Raw genomic sequence first — 20,701 nt, forward strand, 5'->3', positions numbered from 1 at the left:
CGATGACACATATATGTGTATGCAAAACAGAAGAAAGACAGTCAGGAGTTCACAGGAGAAAGTGTATACAATGGAATCATCACCTAATTTTTCACACTTGTTTTTAATAAATATAACAATAATATAAAATATAACGAAGAACTTGAAACTGAAATCTACAGATTATATCCGACTATTCAATAATTTTTGTTATGAGAAATTAATCGTGCTTTTCAATTTTCATTTTCCGATCTCGCTCTAATTCAGAAACCATGCATATTACAATAAGACTTCTTTTACATTTTCCTGAAAGCTAACAAATGTTTTAATAATAATTTAATAATATATATTTAATAATTTATAACAATTAAATGAAAACCATAAACATTATTATAATTTTGATTTTCTATACATTTCACGTGTCCGTTCCATCGGTCCTAAGATCTATCACCTTTTTAGCTCAAGCCAATCAGTTCGTTGCTATTCGATTTTACTGACAAATTAAATTTCGAATTTCGAGACAAAAAGCTGACGCTGTAAACGACACGTCATTCGCTTTCAGGGCACAAAGTTTCACGCCAAAGTTCTTAATTAGAACCTGTCTCTGACGACAGTAGCCAACAACGTAATCGTGACGCACTACTTTTCCCTTGTCACATTTCCTTTCTTCCTTTCCCAATCAATCATGGAATATAAAAAGTAGAAACATGTTTATTGATCTATGGATATTTATGTAAATTCATATTCTTAGAAGAATAGGATTTAGACAGAGATTTGTATCAGTTCCTAAATAATATATAGAATAATCGTCTTGATTAAGTAAGAAACTCATTGTGCAAATTTATATTTTTGTAAGCAATACTAAAGAAATAGATTTTTTTCTAATTAAAATAAAATTCTAAAATCCTAAATATTCTAAATATTGCATTAAATAAATATCGTATTTAGAATATTAGAATTGAAAGTTCCAAATATTATAAAGAATACTGTACTTTGAATATTTTATACATTATTCGTATCGTATGCATTCTCATCTATTATTCTATATCTTTAAATTTTCCATAAATGTATAAAAGTTCGCAGTCTAGTGATCAAAGATTCGCTTTACTGACGTAAACGAGCGGTTCTTTAATCCTCAGATGGTGAAACTATCCGGAAGAAATTCCACAGCATCGATTTTTACGCGGTAAAGAATAGCCTGTTGATGCTAGTGGAATTTGTCTGCGGAACTTCTGCCTTGCTTCTTCGTCCAACCTAAAAGAAAGATAAGAATTACTCAATCGTGCACCACAAGATTCATTTATACATATAACATCGCCTAATATTCGACAAATACTTAGGCTAATGTTGTTCAAATTTGGCAGAATTAATTATATTTGAATAATGAACATATTTGTTTATGTTTAACTAATATTGATCTTTCATTAATTTGTCCAAATATTTTAAGAATGGAAATAGAGAGATTGACTTGATGATGTTTTGTGTATTTCGTAACTAATAGGTTTTTTTTTTTAATACTTTATCGAATAAACAGCTATTTATTTTTAATATTACAATAATTTCGCAATTAAAGGCTTTGTTTTTCTCATATTAAGCGATTGAGATATCGAATGTTCAAAGAAAGTTGATAAGAATGATTAATTTCTTCTTTATGGCACGATAATTGGTACGTACACGATCAACTTTGAAACTATTGTTTGAATTGACGTTTTATTTAGCTGCCGAACGATAGAATTATTGGATCAAAAATGGTGAATCCCTGTGAAAAGTAGTCAATTTCAACGAGTGTCTATTATTCGACATCGTGTATTCAGTTATACGGCGAGATGGTTGAAATGTTTCGGTGGAAAAGTCAGGAAACAACTAGTCATGTTTCGAAATTGACTGGTCCCGAGATTGAAACCACAGACAGTGCACGTGCGCTACAATTTCTTCTTTTTTCATCATACTTTCTACAAACAAGATATTTTAATGAATCTTTCTGCGTAGAATATTTGGAAATGTCAGATTAATTAATCGTTTCATCGATTAGTTTTTCTTGCATAAAATTATTAAAAATGAAATTGGAACACAATAAATTATTATTGAAATGTATAAGTTAATTCCATTTTTAATCGAAGTGTATTTTCCTAAAATGTACAATATTCATATTTAGTTAAAAAGTATTTTACGAATTTCTCAACTTCTAGAGTGCGTATATAGTAATATGTTTTATTGTTTAAAAGCATTTGTTTCGTCTGTGTTCAATTATTTCTACCATTTTCTTAAACTAATCAAGATATATCTACTACTTTACCAGGAGTATGATTATAAAATAACTTTTGTATCCATTATGCAATATTTGACAGTGTCGTTCACATTTCATATTATTCTTCTCTTTACATTGTTGGAATAAAGAATCGATGATTAATAATAACACAGAAATGTAGTTAATGCACTCAATTTATATTTCAAAAAAGAAAGGTGAATGAATTTTACTAATTTAAAAAACAATATAATCAAGATATTGTCACTTCTGTATACCACTTTTCTTCTGCATTTCTAAATCGTTGTCACTATTTTACGTGATCTTCATATCCCTTTTTCTCAGAAAAATTTTTAGGTTTCCATATATAACAACGAAGAGGCAAAATTATATATCTTCCAAAAGAAATACATATCAGAATCCCAATATAACTGGCGTAATATCGTCATGAATACACGGTGACCCACATAAAAGGTTACAAACTACTTTGTCCTGGAAACTGCTAAAGATAACGGCGAAATCCCTTCTTTCAAAATTTTAGGGTTAGCTTTATGTAACTTACATAAAATTGAGACCATTCAGTCGGCTTACATTTTCATATAAAATAGAGGTATAAAACGCGTTAAGAAATCCGACGAATTCTCGAAAGCGTTTGTCAAAGATACTCGTTGTCGGTTTCTACATTTTACCCCAATTTCAAGGAAATTATATTTATATTTATTTATTATATATAATTATATTTATAGTCAAGAACTACGTGTTACATGTAAAAACTCACATTTTACAAAAGATGTATATACAATATTTGTGCAATAAGTCATCGATACGCGCAATATACGAATAAAAGCTTAAAGTTTAGTATGGCAAGTGTACGAATAGTTTTGTGAACCACCGTAAATAGTTTATGCATGACTCCTTGTATTCTACAGAAATAACTGAAACGACAGTGCAAGCACGTGAAAACACTCGCGCTCTCGTTACTGTAAAATGACTACTAATTTCTCAACCGAAGGATCATCAATTCATGAAGCAGAGCAGACGTAATTTCACCCGTTCATTAATTCTACAAGCCGCGTTCATATTATTCGATTCACGCCACGTAATAACTAGGGGCTCTCGAAAACAATCGAAAATGAGCGTCGAGTTGATAATGTTCCGACGAGTAAATTCGCATGAAACCACCATGATCGCCATAGGAATGGAAATGCCGTAAATAACAACGCGTCTTGATTGTTTCACCAAGACAAACCTTCATTTATATCCAGCCAGTTAATTTCATGGCTGCCGCAATGAAACGTCAAATGAACAACAGACGGGTTCTCGGTACAAATTTCTGCCACCAATAGGAACTTCAACGTAACACCAAGAAACAATAATTAAGGTTGTAAATTAAATTTGAAGTAATACATGCTTGTACGGTCGTACATGAAAGTATTTGAACTCTTACCACAGAAAACTTTGTAGAAGAATAGAAAATGTATATAAAAAGTACGAGATATTTATTACAGACACGGATGTAGTATAAAATTAGTATACGCCATCAATAGCCATCTTAAGCATATCATAAGTGTTAAACATGGTTCTATTGAGTATTGAAGTTTGTCAATATAGTGGATATTTCAAGCTTAAATAACTTTGTGATCTCTGCGACTCATATTCTTGTACTAAATATCTTATAATTTCTACATTATATTTTCACATTTGTTTCAAACTTTGTTAATATAATTGTGACACTCGTATCTCATTACAGTGCTAACGAAATTTCAAAATGATTCATATAACACACAACATATCCATAAAAGGTGTCTCCAAATGCTTAAATACTTTTACGAACGTATGTATTATATTGGCAGATTGTTATCGGTCTTTCCGCATTTGAAACCCGGATTATCCATGTGCTAGCGGCTGGCATATCGTTAAATGGTGTAGATTCTGTAAATAGGAGCATTTATAGAAAATGTTGGCAGGGGAATTGCGAATGTGCATTTATCTCGAATGCTGACATTTCTGTGTTACGTCGATTTAGGTTTGTTTGCTCGTGTATTTTTGATGAACTAGTTCATATCGCTTAGGAGCTGTTAAACATTATGTCGACTTTCCCTCGGTTATAACTTTTATTTTAATTCTCTCATTTTTCGAAGAGATCATGCAAGTCTTTCATAGAGTGATTTTTCAGTAGTTTTTGACGATAGTATTTCATGATGATATATATTATGACAATAATAATAATCCATGTTAATTCAGTAGTATTAAATTCTCCATAACAATTGTTGTTACAATTTACAATTTTTATAATTTTCACGAATTTATCTTTTTAATGCGAAAATTAAATATTTTGTCGAATACTTCGTCTTCTAATTTCTAGTTTAATTTCATTATGTTCGTAGCAAAGTCATATTATGATATTTTACAGGAAGATCCTCTAATAGTGTCGTAATAATATTTCAAGATAATCCGCCAAAATAATGTCTCAAGATAATAATAAACGACGGTATTTCCTAGGAATATTCTATTACAATAATTTATAATAATTTGTACAATCGTATCCTAGAATAATGTTTCACAATATTATTCAACTTGAGTAATTCGTGTCACGTCTTTCATGTTAAATGATTCCATGAATTTCCAAATGCACTTGGGAGAACTTAGTGGCGTGAGAGCCACTTTGTCAATTTACAATAGTGTAACGATAAATAATTCAATATTTTTCGTTCTCAATATTTTTCACATCGTTTCATTTACAAGTGCGTTGTTTTATCACAAATTGATTTTTATTTTTAGTATATGTTGCATGAACTCTGTCAAATTTAGAAATGATTTACGAAGCTGGAAGAATGTGAAAAAAATTGTAAAGGAAAAGAAAGAGAATAACAAATTTATACAGAAGAAGAATTGATGAAAGTACGCGTGGAATAATTGTCTATTTTATTAAAATCAATAGCATTTTTAGATTTCTAGAAATTTCAAATTTGAACTCCTTTTATGATTTTTAATTTTTCATCTAAATTGAAAGTTTTTATTATATTATTAATAAAATATTATGCTAATATTAAGAATTATTTTATATTTATGCAATACACAATAAATATTTCGTATGTAACGGGAGTAACGATAGTTAAATAAATTGACATGTGAATATTTCATGCATATGTATTTATTTTGTTTTTTTTTTTTTTTTTTTGAAGTAGGTTGCTGACATATTCGTTGTTATGCCAACGAGCGGGTGTGGGTGGAATATGGCATTTTTCCACAACACGATCCTCGAAAAATTTGTTTGCAAACATTTTTTCAATTCTCCAGCTCGGCAGCAAGAACAATACGAATGCGACAAATTAGAATCTCGTTTTACAAGATATCCAATATGAGCCGCACATATCACGAGATATTAAAACAAAAAATCAGAACAAAAATTGCGAAGTGAAAGAAATTGCTACAGAAGCATTTTTTCATTCAACTCGATATTTCCTTTTATTTCTAGGTTAATACAAATTCAGATTTTAGTTACGTTTAAACGAACGAGTATTAATTATCAGCTTTTTAAATTAAACATAAGCTATTAGAAAAAATATGATCATATATATTTTCCCTTAATATATTTTATATACAATAATGTTGTTAATATAATGAATGCTCCCTGGCGTAGAATTTCGTCATAGTTACACATAATCAAGTTCTTTCGTCGACGAGAAATTTTCTAGCAGCTGCAGTGAGAAAGTTCGCCTTCTACCACCTGTTGGTAATGATTCAAGACCTTACAACTTTAGTTCGCAAGAACATCGTTCGTGCTGACACTCAACTTGATACCATATACTAAGGTTATACTCTACAATTTTAGAAGAATTCTAATACAAATTCCTTATTCAAATTCCTGTCAAAGGATGTATTTTCTTTCCTCAAATATCAATCTATCAAGAACAAGGCAAATATGACTACAAATTCTTCCATGTTAAACCATTATATTTTCAAATTACATTTATACTATATTTTACATATACAATAGTTTCCTATAAACTAAAGATGTATTAAGTACAAATTTCTCATTCAATTCCCCATAAAAAATTTTACTTTTCATTGTAATATTGAATTTAAAAAGAAAATTAGTATAACAGCGCAATAATTTCTTGTGAAACAAAAACACGTACATTCCAAGGATAAATGGTGCTCTAAATAATGAATCACACTTGTCATCGAGGAAAGTGACGATTCCTCTGTGGCGGAAAAATGCCAGAAACACTGGTCATTGTGGCTCCCCCTTTTTCCACCCTTGGCACACAGCCACTTACGCAACTGTGCGCCATAAATCCAAAAGTTACTGCTTTTTCTTTGCTCGAATGCTACGAGCCAAATCTAAAGAATAACATTTGTTCGCGTTGTCACATCGACTATGCGCGCAACATCTATGACAATGATTATTATTCTCGTTTTTCGCCAGTTTCATTCTATTCATTTTTTGAACACCTTTCATCTCCTTTTTTTTGTTTTTTTTTTTTTTTTTGTACAGAGAAATATCTCAACTAACAGAGAAATAATTGAATTGCTTTCATAAAAAAAACTATTGAATAATATGGTAACAAGTTTCACCACTTTCTTAGAAAAAGGTAAATATATTTCTATGCAAAACGAGGATCGAAAAGGATTGTGAACCACAAGTAAAATTACCCGGTAGCAAGTTTCATCACTATTTGCTTGTAAAAATCGAGCCCAAGGACTACTGGGTAATCTTCTTAAGCTTCAATTCGTCTGTTTTAAATTTCAAGCTGCGCGAGGACAATTCCATGCCTGTCTTATAAATCTTACGACCATCGTGTTCACGTTTGTGAGTTTATTCGAATAATTAATTAGAACGTTTGTTCAAACTTCTTTTTCACGTACCAACTTCGAATCTTTTTTATCGCGATTGCCGCGTAAATTTTAATTGAAACCGCTGCTACATTTTCTATCTTCATTAACAATCTATCGGACTTTTCTTTTGAAACATTTTGTATTGAGAATTTATTATACGGTGATCATATTACTGGGATTAAATAAAAAATACATATTTTATGATTTAAGACTTTTAATAATTTGTGAATTTTTAAACTCTTGTAATATATTATTAAAAATATAAAGATATATTTTGTAATATAGAGAGATTTATTTTAATGCATAATCAATTTCAATTCTGTTTTGTTCAAGTTCCAAATAAATAATAATTTCATAGCGATCATAATCACTTGTTATAATAAGTTGCAATAAAAGATATAGAAATCTTTTCTTAATTCTCGTCTTACAAAGAAACATAAATCATTGATCGTCATCTTTTTATTTTAAGCGTTTTCTTTAAGTAGGATTCGATAAGTTTTCTCATCGAGGAAAATGCAAAAAAAGAAATTTAGTAGAAATAAGAGCTACATGCTGTAACAGTCTGCATCAACCAATGTAATAGAAAGACTTTATGGCACGAACAGGAATACGTTCAAATCGGTTTCCTATAATAAGAGTTTCAGGTTGGATGAAAAGTGCGCACTAATTTCAGTCCTATAAGGAACCAACTTTCGCAAAGTTTAATTGATCTTACCAAACAATATGATTGAGTTGAATGAAAAGTTTTTGCGTTTTTATTATATCAAATACAGAATTGATTATATTGATATCATAATCAGTAATATAATCTACACATATTAGTATGTATTACTATCTCATAAATAAATTTTACGGAATTACCAAGCAGTAAAATAATTTGGAAAATCAATATTCATTTCTTTATAGTCTTTCAATTCTTTTCGATTCATAAAATTTTGTAACGATTTGGACAAATAGTAATCATACGGTGTTTCATTCAGTGAATATGAAGAAAGTTGCTTATACTTTCTCCATTTAATATTTGTATTCTTTTTCCAAGTGGATTTTCCCATTTACTTATAAACAGAAAAAAACATAATTGCAGCTGTAATCACAGTAGAATATATGAATTAAAAAAAAAAGCAAAGAAGTAGGAAATGGAAAAATTTGTCATTCAGCTCAATATAAGATAATAATCAAGAAAAATGTTTTGTTCTTTGATTTTCTAATTAAGAAAAATATTCGTATATTTCTTGCAATAAATTAAGTTTTATATAAGCTTCGTATATCTTTTAAATCGTCGAAAGCGAAAGGATATAGAATACGCTTAGTTGACAAAATTTTTATTATCAAAATGCACTTACCGATAATGAAGAGTTTCCTTCATCGTCAGAATTCTTAATACGTCTAACGTTCGCGAACCGCAAAGGTAGCAGAGATTCATTTGGGGCTCGGAAAAATTGCTCTCTTGGTAATTGCAGGGTCGTTGCGTGGAATGTAAGACGTTAAAACCGGAATTACTCTCTACTTGTACTTCCAGCGACAAAAGTCTCGTTCTGTGACGCAATAAAGGAACCTCCATCACTTTTTAGAACTGAAGAACGCTGATGTTTTTGATCTGGAACAGAATGAATCGTAAAATTATTTCCAATTATTCCACAAATGTTCCCTAACGTATAACCCTATCATTCATTAAACATTTATTATAAAATTACGCAAATTATCCAGAATAGAAAAGATGATCCTATACAATATTACAATGAAATTCAACTGAAAATGATAGAGTACAATGGAAACGAATCAGAAGGTTATTTAATTAAATGATCGAACTACTTTATGCTCTCAAACAAAGAAATAATATTTACATGATGAAATTATTTCTGATATGAGCAGTATTTAGATAAAATTTTTAATAAATGAAATTGAATTAAGATTGCTATTGCATGAAAACAACATACAGGAAAATAAATTAGGAGAATTAGGATTTATCTATTTTATTCAATCGTATCTGATTGAATATTGAAGGAGGAATGACTGTTTTAATGACATTTAACGAGACATTTGTTGCCTTGTCAATAATTTTCTGAAAAATTTGATTTCTTTCGCGATTCTGACATTTTCAAATTACAAATTAATACATCATAGTAAACATTTTCTTCTTTTATGAAATTACTAGTTAACAAGAATTTTCATATTCTTTCCAAATTGACGTGTTTTATCAATCTAAAATTTCACGGTACATTTAGTTTAGTAAGAGTGCTTGTAATAAGTAGAATATTTCACCTATGAAATTAGAGTAACTTGAGACTGTTATTGTGTCAACCTAGTTTTCTATTGGCGATTTTAATTAAACTTTTAATGTTCAAAAGGCATCACATTTATACAAAATATATTCTGACCCCTTTCCCATAAAAGAATCTCAATTATACCTTTCACAGAAATCGAATTAATTATCTTCCCCGTTTGCTCGTCGAAAGTGAAGTATAATCAATCTTGAAGTGAAATTCGTTTTGATTCGGAATAAAATAGAAAGATTCTGGATATACTTTCTCACTAAACTTCTTACTGTATGCAGAGAGAAAGGAATCAACGATAGAAATGACTTCTTATGCGAATCAGTAATTAATCAAATCCTTTAAAAACATTCGTCCTTGCTAGAAAAATATTTGGACTTGTAAATCATTGGTTGATGGTTTGGGAATGGAATAAAATAAATCTCGAATGTGGATTATATCCTAAAGTTAAATAAAAGAAATCAACAATTTATAAAATTATTCACAAGGTGAAATTACTGGAGTAAATTTCAGTTATGCTTAAAAATATAACGAAATACAATATGTGCAAATCAGCTTTCAATCACTATTATGATTCAATTTTAAATCCTTTCAAAACATTAAACACTGTACATACAAATTACATTTATGAAATGTAAAACTACACTGCGCAATGTTAAAAATATATTGTACGTATATATAAGATATTTCAGATCAAGAAGAAATTTTGATGAATTCGTGGATTTATATAATAATTTTACGTCATAGAAAATTTAATTAAAGCATAAAATAAATGACTTATGTTCAGTTTGTGTTCAGCTTAGAGTTTATATTATTTATTAAATAAAATTACAATGGGTTATTATGTTAACAATATTATTATTGACTAGTCACTGCAAGAAGAAAAACAAGATTAACGCCGTGAGATACATTTTACAATAAAATCTAGAACAAATATTTAATTTACGAGGTGATGTAATTCTAACCAAGATTTATACGGCTAATTTTCAGCGACACAGAGCATCACACGAGGAGAACACAATGATTTATCTAATGGGAAGTAGACCATTATCGCGGACAGTGCACTTCGTGCTATTATAACTCATCCACGAAAAGTCCACGTATATATGAACGATAGTTCATTGATTCAGAAGGTTCTTTACCTTAACAAGACCTTTTTCCATTTCGATAAGAAATTTCAGGGTATAATAAAAGAGCATGCTTTATTTTACTACCTACGCAGATCTATCTAGAAAAACCACTAACTTTATACGACCAATACATCACAGTTCCTCGTTAAATTTTAATCCCTAATTAGTCAGAATCTCGAAACAAGACATAGCAAAGAATATAATTGCTGAATACTAAAATAGTATCATAGGAATGAAGATTACAGGAGGAAGCTATGATACGTCCAATTTTATATTCTTTTCTTTATTTTGATGTTATTAAATAATTATGAGGGTGTGTTTTAATATATTATTATATAAACACATATTATATAAACTAATATATAATATACTAATATATAAAGAAATAATTTTCAATACATTATTTTAACCATTAAATAACAGCAAAATAGAAAAATTTGCTTATCATATTTTTATACTGTGATTTTCATTTGTATGATACTATTTGGTACAAGTATGTCAGCAATAGATGATAAATTCATCAAGTCTTAAAACGTGTTGAAAAAAAAGACTAATGTTATATCTAATGTGTAAAGTATGATGATCAATACTTTTGAAATCAATATTTTTCGAGATAGTTCAGATCAATACTTTTAATGTAAATATTTTCAAGAGAATCCCACAATTAAATTTAATAAAAAGAGTTTTGTTAATATGCGATCGACAAGGTATTGGATTTCAGAAAATCGTGACTTACCATATCTTCCCTCTGTGATCTTCGAATGTGACATAAAATATTGACAGCGAAATAAAACATCGAAATAAAATCAGACTACATCGTCAGCGAAATTACAACCCTCACAATCCACTTTTCTAAGACAGCCCCTCTTTCAGCTATCCTATATTCGTCAATAAAAATCGACATAAAATAAGATATTTTCTCAAAAACGGATTTAAATTTCGTCCACGGAATCGTAGCACTTGTACAACGTTAAATTTCATCCATTCGCCAAGATGAAGGCCTTGTAACCTAAGAAAGATTGCTTCAAAAAGCATTCAAGGAAGAATGGCTGCCACGTACAGGTGAGTCAAGAATTCTATACTACAATGGAGAGGTTACAATTCCATTTTTCAAAGGCTCAAGAGAAACACTCGGAAGCCCGTTACCGCGTCTACATTCTAAACTCGAACGACGTGGTACGTTTCATCCCTTGGAGACTCGCCAATTTCCATTTTTCCCTTACTCGCATGCAGAGCTTATCTCGATTCTTCGAAAATAATTGCGATTCGAAAATCTCCTCCTAAGTAATCTTCGCCAATATAATTGAAACGAGTCTTGGTTTGTTAAGAATGTCGAATTCCTACGATTAAACCTTCGATAGATGGAAATGTTTCTCCTCCATTTTTTAATTTTCTTTTCAGAACTATTATTTGGGCAAGAAATAGCAAATTACGGGAGTGGTAAAGAAGCTTTTTAGGAATTATATGCAACAAGTTTGCAGGTGATTCGAGAGTGTAACTAAAGAGGGGTGCTATTAACCGTTTATTGGCAGTTTACCAATTATTTTTCCTCAATAACCGATTATATTGCCGAGAAAGAGAAGTTTAATGCTTGAATGAGAATCTTGGAAATTAAGTCGCTTGGAAAATAAAGGATCGCACGCTTCGAGTTTTTGTTGATTGAGTATTATGAATTAATATCTCCAGAATTAATTATTTCGAAAATTGTATAATTGAAAGAAGAAATATTATAAGAATTGAATTTTTATGATATTACAATGATTTGATAATTAATGTCTAAAAAGTTAATTACGTCGAAAATTAAATAGATAAGAAAAATGAATATTTACAAGTTTTGATTTTATATAATATGATAATGGTTTCTATTCTATTTTAATTCCAATGATAATTATTTCTAATGATCCTATTTTAATATTAATTATTAATTCAAAATAACTTTACAAAATACGAATTGAGGGGAAGGCCATTCATAAAATTACAAATTTCATCTAAGAAATATGAACGTATTCCTTCACCAAAGGTTGAAGAAGGAATGATTGACGGTTTCTGTCATTTCGAACACTCTTTGTGGGAGCTAATAATATCACCCGACACGAAGAATCTGTTTGCTTTTGAAATTTTATACATTATTGACTCAGAATGTAAAACTTTTATTTTTTCTTTTAGAATTTACAATTAATATATTGTATTTCTGTCTTCTCTATTTATTAATTGTTCAGTGGCATTTTTCCACGTTCCACAATCGATTTGGTATGAAACATCTATCCTTGTGTCATAAAAGTACGTAGACTCATACAATTAAACAATATCCCAAATGTAAAAGCATCTCTAGCGTAAAACAAATTTGTACTTCCACCTGGAAAAGGATACTATATTTTAAACTAAATTATGATAACACAAGATTTCCTTTGTAATTAATTAGACGGAAAAATAACTTTTCTTTAGAGGAAAATTATACTTAAAACTAGTATTTCAAATTTTCTATTTTCATTTGTTCCTATGAAGAGAATTAAAACGAGCAACATCGAAAAGCCTTTTTTCATCAACTTATATTCTGGATTGATGTTATTTAACAAACAATTTTACTCCAGACTACACTGTTTTAACGAATGAGCCTACATTACACGATACGCAAAATATGATACGTATATTTTACATTAAAAATTTCCATTTTTGCATATAACATTCGGGTGTTATTCATCTTTTTACCAATTACAGTCAAATTGGCTGCAAACATTGGGAAGCAGAAATAAGTACGATATTGGAAAATTATTATTACTTAATTGCTTTCAGAATTATATATATACATTTTTACAAAATTCACAGATAATGTACTAATTTTATCTTGCATAGATGAAATCTTAAGTAAGAATACAAAATGTTATTCAGAAATTTAACAAGTTAGATAGAAAAAATAGTTATGATTTTCATTATTGTGCAAAATATATTCTCTCTCTCTCTCTCTCTCTCTTTCTTCGTCTAAATAATAATGATTTTAATTATTATGAAAAATATTTCTTTTAATTTTCTTTCGTATACATTTTCATTTCTTTGTTGATTAATAATTTCCTTTATTAATTGTTCCATTTGTACTTTCAATCATCGAAATAAATTTTGATTTTCGAATTTTCTTCCCCATAAATGATAAATAAATTTAACTTTATGTCTACTGCTTAAATAATATAAAAATTTCGTCGGAAATTTGTGTAAGAGAAAGAACTGCAATCGAGTCAGTGAATCAATAAATGAGAAAATTACGACGGTTGAAAGTGCAGCGATGCATCGACGATTACGTCCCCAATGAAGTTAGATACAAAGAGATGCAAATGACGCTTGATACTGGAAAGCAATTTGGATATATGATACAAAGCTGGTGGGCGCTGTAAGTGAATTTCCAGCCATATACCAAAAAGCCTCTGTTTCGTGCAAAACTAAACCTTTTAAATAAAATTCCTTAGGGTCAAACGATTCGAAATTTTCACACTCTTCAAGACTATTTCTTTATATTTAATGCATAAACATACATACATACGTACAGTGAGAGATCAAATTGTTATAATCATTTCTATGATCTAAAATTTTAAATAATTTATACGATTTTTTTTTTCTTTTTTTATCAACCGTAGAAAACTTTACAAATTACACAAGTGTAATCTTCGAAATACTTAAACACGACACTTCCAAGTTTAAAAATATTCTACAGAATGAAAGATACAAGCTTTAATGTAATCTACGTACCCTTCAAAATTTAATTTTGGATTGAACACCAATAAATAGTTGACCAAATATCATCCACAATATCATCGAAAATAAAAATTTATTCTCGAATGCAAAGATACGCTACAAAATTGAAAATTGTAGAAAATACCAAGGCACGTAGGTGATCTTTAGTCTCTTGGACTATATTCCTTTAACCCGGCCATTGGATAACTTAATCACCGATTTCGAACGCTATACGCGGCGAGGATCCTCTACCAGGCACGTTCTCTCTTTTTTCGCTCATTCTGGAGGAAACTTTCGCCAGTTGCAGTTCCATCGAATTTCCCTGGAATATCGGTTGAAGCTCAGTTCCGATTGGAATTTTCTGCCTATCCCTTATCTATGACAATCCAGGAAGGCTCGCGATTTCTTCTGTCATCTTCGATTCATGGATCAAAGTACGCTCGAACATCGTGGCAATCACAGGACGTTCCTCCTTTTTCTACGGTTGCTTGATAAGGCTATGACCTATATGCTCAGTGCCAAAGAAATAGACCCATCTACTCTTATCCGACGGAAAGTAACAGCAGCAGAGCCTCACCTTCCTGAGAAGTTAATTCATACTGAAGACGAGTGATTCCAAAATGATAGTTCGTTTCGTCTGAAGACGGCTTTGTAGAGGAGTTTGTCGTTTGGTAATGGTTTGTGTAGATTGCGAGAATTAGATTATGTTGTAATACACTGTAACAAGAGGGCCAAGATAAAGTAACTTGATCTCTTGTGAAGAAAGTTATTACACTGTGAAATTATGACTTAATATTAATTTGAAGTTCATTTAAATTTTACATGTGAAATAGTGAGATTTGGACTTGTAATAATTAAAGGTTGACATCCAATGCGTCAGAAATGAATTTCTTAAGATGAGGGTCAACGGAGGGTAGTAATATCAATTAGAACATGATCTGAATATTTATCTTTCATGTGAAGAATAATCTAGCTTTAAATTTTCACCAAAACCTATTTGTAAAACGGTAAATTACGCAATCGTAAAATATTTCCAGGAAACATCTTCTCTTATAATACTTTATTTTATATAAACAAATCGATTATCAGGGAGAATATTTGATGCTATAAAATATTCCGACTCTTTACAATTTTCTGTTACTCATAAATCCACAAGTTTATTGCAAAAATTAAATTGCCATTTCATAGATATAAAAATATAATATTTTGGTAGCCGAAAAACCTGTCGAATTCGATTAAAACATTCGTATTTTCTCACCGAGAGAATAGCCATTATCCTCCAATTTCCTCCTACCTTTTTTTCTGGTATTTTACGAAGATTAAGTTCACAACTTTTTTAGTTAATGTTTTCTATAATATATATCACAAATATGAAAGTAGATATGCGTGTACAGAAAGGAATATGGTTATGGAAGTTACGTGTGAAATCTACCGCGGTACATTTTTCCAGTATTCTCGTGCTTTTCATCTCACACGTGTATTCAACATTCTAACTATATTTCTCTGTTTCAAAGAAGAAACGAATAGGACAGGAACGGAAGTAAATGTTAAAGAAACGACGATCGATCAGTTATCTATAATAGTTGTAAAATTTGAAATAGATTCAACGATATAGTGGAACGCCATTTTTCACTGTTATTTGTCTTCAAATAAGCGTTACAGATTCGGCAGCGAAACTCTGAAAAAATTGCAGAGTTCCATCTCAATATTTTTCCATACAGAAGAGAGAAATTCTTGGAATATTTATAGTGACAATTTGTTCTCAACAGGCAACAAATATTTTTCATTCTTTTTATACACGTCCTCGGAAGTGAGGAAACAAAGGTGACAACTGGCTAGATATGAATCTTAAATACGACTTTAAATATGAAATATCAGACTCATACACTGGCTCATAGAAGTATTTGAACATCTATCACATAAAACTTTTATATTCATATCGTATGTCTTGTATAAAATATTTTAAAGCTTTGGTAGCACAAGGTTTTGGTAATGAAACATAACTGTTACGATCATATTCGTGAAATTTGAAATCAATTGGAATGCACGAGTGATACATGAAAAAAGAACATAAGTTTCTTAATGCAATATCAGTACGAACAGATTACGAAAAAATTATACGATTCCCATAAATCATAAGGTATTTCGTTTAAGTGGAGCGAAATGGATTTTAGGAAAGAAATACCAGCCATCAAAAACGCATCAAAGTTGCATGCTTATATGCACAAATTTTTATCAACTTCCTTTAACTCTCAGCGACTGGCTTCCAGCTGTCGTAATAGAGCTTCTGATACGAATTGATTATCGTTTAGCGCGATAGTTGGAAGGCGATAAGCTAGAATTTATTTCCGAACTGCCTTTCTAAGATCAATATAAAAAGAAACGAGAATAGATTCCTATCGTTTCACAAAAAGATATCTGTTACTTCCTGCAGTTTTCTGACATTCCTCGATCGTTCTACGTTAAATTTTTCATATTTGCCAAAAATTTATTTGTCTTGAAATAAGAGTTTGGAATTGGTCGGCGAAAACATGAAAAAAATTACAGAGTTCCATCTTAGTATTTTTTCATACCGAAAGGAGAAATTCCCGAATTTATTACGTTATTGGAAAGCACCAGTATTTTCTAAATTTAGTTTCAATCTTTCATACCTGAATTTCAGCTTTCATAGCTATCAAAAGTGTTACGCTATGTGTATCACTATTTTGTAAATTTAATTTTTCATATCAATATTGAATTTTTCACATGTGTCGAATGTGTTGCTTTATTGATGTACCATTATTTTCGAAATTTTATCTCAATTTCCCACGACTGCCAAAACCGTTTCATCATTAGTGTGCCATTATTTCTTGATTTCTTAGTTCGAACTCTAATTGCAAGGGGAAAAGTAATAAGGGAGTAAGGAAACACATTCCAAGTTCCAATATGAGCGATTGGGAGCAGGCCAACTTATCCATTTCAATATCGACACGTCCTTTACTGCCCCGTTTATTGAATTGAATTTATTTTTGCCCAAGAGCTTCTTCAAAGCACTCGGTTGTTTATCCTGAGGAGAAAATAAAGGAGAAAAATTCCTGAACTCAATGGCGAAAGAGAAGGTAAAGTGACCAAAATGGATATTCTAAGTAAATGAAAGTGGCATGACATTGAAACAGTTGATGAGAGAAATATATATAGTGACGAATAATAGAAAGTTTAAAACTGTTACTCTAAGAATTTTAATAACTTTTGTACCAAAAATTTTTATTCATTCTGCGGTATATATTTATTTATATAATATATAATATATAATATAATGTAATATATTCATTGCTCTTATTAGATATAAATTCATTTTGTAAAATTATATTGTCTTTTTATACTTCTCATTTTATAAACTTCCTGTATCGGGCCATCTTGCTGATTAATATCTTTTAATTCGCAGAAGGAGCACGGAACGTACGTATTTTTCAAATATATAAGGAAACGGCAAGAAGAAGATCCATGGAATGGTAGAGTCCTTTAAGTAAAAAATTAGAAAGTAATCTATCGAAGCTTTCGATCCTCCACTAGGAAACGAATTCAGTTTCTATATGTTTATGTATAATTGAATGCGAGGAATGGAGAAAATAGATTAAACGTAGGATATTATGGATTTATTCAAAGTAGCTCCTCTTTAATCATATAACAGTAAAAATAAAAGATACAAGCAGAAGTTAACACAACAAATTACGAAATTAGAATTCTACCTGTAAAATGAAAAATAAATCCTGTAGCTGATCAAGAGCAATTACTTAGTGCAATTACATTATGTGTGAATGTTTACTCAAGTTAATATTTGAAATAGCTGTTATCTATAACGTAGTCAACCACTTTTATTAAATATTAAATCGAACGTTGAAGTAAAGCTTAAGAGAAATATACATATAAAAATAAAGTACAAAAATAGATCATGATAATATAACATTTTATTTTAATTTCTTACATATTGTAATACTAACAATCATGATTTTAGCGTATAATAAAAAGTCATTTGATCTTTGAAACAAACAAAGTAGAATTAGAGGATAAAAAGAATAAAAAATTAAAATAAAAACACTGATAACATATTGACATGTTGAAAGCTATATAAGAACAATTTTTCATAAAAATTACTAACAATGTCGTTCGATAAATTCTGTATTTTAAGAATAGACTGTCTCCAAGAGGATGTTCTATGCTACTTTTCATCCTGTCAATTACATATAAAACATTTAAAAGGCTTACATTTCCATATAAATAGAACTTATATCTTCCTTTTAACAAACCAGAGCAGATACTGTTCTAAAAATAAACTTTATTCAAAAGACGTCTATGCTATTCTTCATTTTATCAAGTACACATAAAATATTTAAAAGGCGTACATTTCTATATACTCAATGTATATTTCTCTCCTTTAATAAATCAGTATACATATTTTTCCAAGAATAAGCTTTTCAAAAGATTTATTTTATTTTATTCTATTTTCCACCCTGTCAAGTACAGGTAAAACGTTTAAAAGGCTTACATTTCCATATACTGAAATTATATTTTTTCTTCTAGCAAATCAGAACTTCTTGTTGCAACGTTCCACGCATGTATTTCAATCTCGACTTTCGAGTAACAAACTGGTCACGATATTACCAGCGTGTCACGTTCTCAAACTCGTTTCTTCCCCCTAATAACGTTTCAAGACCACATCAGCTCCCTATCTGTCGTCTGAATCGTTTTGCACCATCCGCGTGTCGAGAACAAAGAAACAAAATCTTTTTAGTCAGCGAGTTCCTACGACGTTTGCGCCCCTCTGCCTCTTTTCCTTTTATTTTAGTTTATTTCTTTTTAAACCGAAACTGGAATAAAATTAAACATTACACTGTTCCTGGAACAGACGCAATGTGAAATTGTGCTCATTAAAAAGATATAGAAATTTTGTACGGAATTAAAAACTTAAATCAAGACGAAAATACTTGTCGATTTAAAAAATTTGTGGAACTTTGGGATTATTTAATTTTGCAAACATTTTGTTTATTTTCGGTATTCTAGATATTTTATAGATTCTGCATTATAGATATTATAGATATTATTGTGTATAATATCTGTTTTGTCTGCTTCTGTTTTAAATTACCCGACTTTATAGTGTTTCAACCCTCTTTGTATAGATTTTACATGTTTTTTTACTTAAATACGAGAAACAACTAAGCATCATTATATGAATAAACATTATTATTTAATACGATTACTGAAACATGGAGTTATGTTCTGAGAGAAAATGTAAATGCATACATGATTATATTGATTTAAACCGATAAAGACAAGAAAAAAATATATCCATCCGATAAGTCCTAGGCTCGTTCTATTGACTTCCTTTGACCAGCAAGAAATTAGCGCAACAAAGAGTTAATTATTCGCAAATGCAACAGCTGGGACCTCGAACAAGCTCGCGCTATCTCTAAAAGCAATTTCCGTTATTGGAATATTAATTAACAAAAGTTTAAGAGGGCTTCATGGTGACTGCATTTAACTGAAGCAATCTGAACCGTACATTTTAATTATCTGGTCTTATTTAACAGACCATCTGCACGTCAAAACTTATCATTCAGAAGAGAACGAAGAAAGCGGAAAGAAAAAGGAAATTTACATATCGCGTCGTTGTACAAATTTTACGGATTAAATCAGTTCAGGTTTCCTTTTCACAACTTGGTTTTGCTCCCTCGATGATGCCGAAAAGTTTTAACAAACTTTAATCGAAACACCAACTGGAAAGAAATGGTAGGTGGCACGAGTCCATTAAAGGGCCTTTGCGATGAAGCACTTAAAGCTTTTCAATTTCCCAAGACTTAAATTTATGCGTAAAATTGCGTAAAAAAGCGTTAAAAACATCATTGCCACCGGAAGGGATGTTTATCGGTTAAATCGAAACTGTTTCAATAAGATCCGGAAGCAGAAGAAAATTAGAATCAAAATAGGAATAGCAGCGAAAGGATTACAACTCAATTTCAATGAAGAATACAGCTTACACTCGATGTTATCCTTTTCAATAATAAGTTCTGTTTCGTACTATCATTGAAACTCCATTAGCGTCTCTTGTTTCCCCGCTAAGTCTTTCAAGTTTCCTTAAAAAATGTTTCGAAACAAATAAAATTCTGTTATCGATTCATGGTAGAATCAGAAAAGGGATGGTGCTATGTGGAAATATAAATTGAAAATATAGAATGGTATTTTCTTCGTACGACACTTTGTTTCCGAGATAATTGACTTCGAAAATTTGTGAAATATAGGAAGACTGTGAAAAAGGAACATAATGAGTCATACATTAAGTGACGTCATAATTGGGACAATGTTACTGACTTTTGGATATTTTCCCTTAGAACTTCTCTAGGGGAGAACATGGTATTTTCGTATAAAAAAATAGAGAAGACACAATTTCAAATTATTAAATCGATGAAAGATTTAAGAAGAAATTTTAAGATCTGAAACAATGTAGCTAACGAAGCTTTAGTGATTTGTAGAAT

General features: G+C 30.2%; 1 protein-coding gene and 1 long non-coding RNA gene across 3 annotated transcripts in view; one reads left to right on the top strand and one right to left on the bottom strand.

The window, feature by feature from the left end:
* The window catches only part of Glurb (metabotropic glutamate receptor B), a 306,906-nt gene that overhangs the window by 12,458 nt on the left and 273,747 nt on the right, over window positions 1-20,701 (top strand). The window lies entirely within an intron of this gene.
* Window positions 928-9,794, bottom strand: LOC139991420 (uncharacterized). Of its 2 annotated transcripts, none has more exons than XR_011800838.1 (3): window positions 9,475-9,793; window positions 8,410-8,663; window positions 928-1,233 (listed from the first exon to the last, which is right to left on the bottom strand). It is a non-coding gene; the product is annotated as an uncharacterized lncRNA (long non-coding RNA). The 2 variants fall into 2 exon arrangements; XR_011800839.1 differs by lacking the exon at window positions 928-1,233 and adding an exon at window positions 7,519-7,692 and having other exon boundaries at window positions 9,475-9,794.

Source organism: Bombus fervidus, chromosome 10 (genome assembly GCF_041682495.2).
Source record: "Bombus fervidus isolate BK054 chromosome 10, iyBomFerv1, whole genome shotgun sequence".
Taxonomy (NCBI): domain Eukaryota; kingdom Metazoa; phylum Arthropoda; class Insecta; order Hymenoptera; family Apidae; genus Bombus; species Bombus fervidus.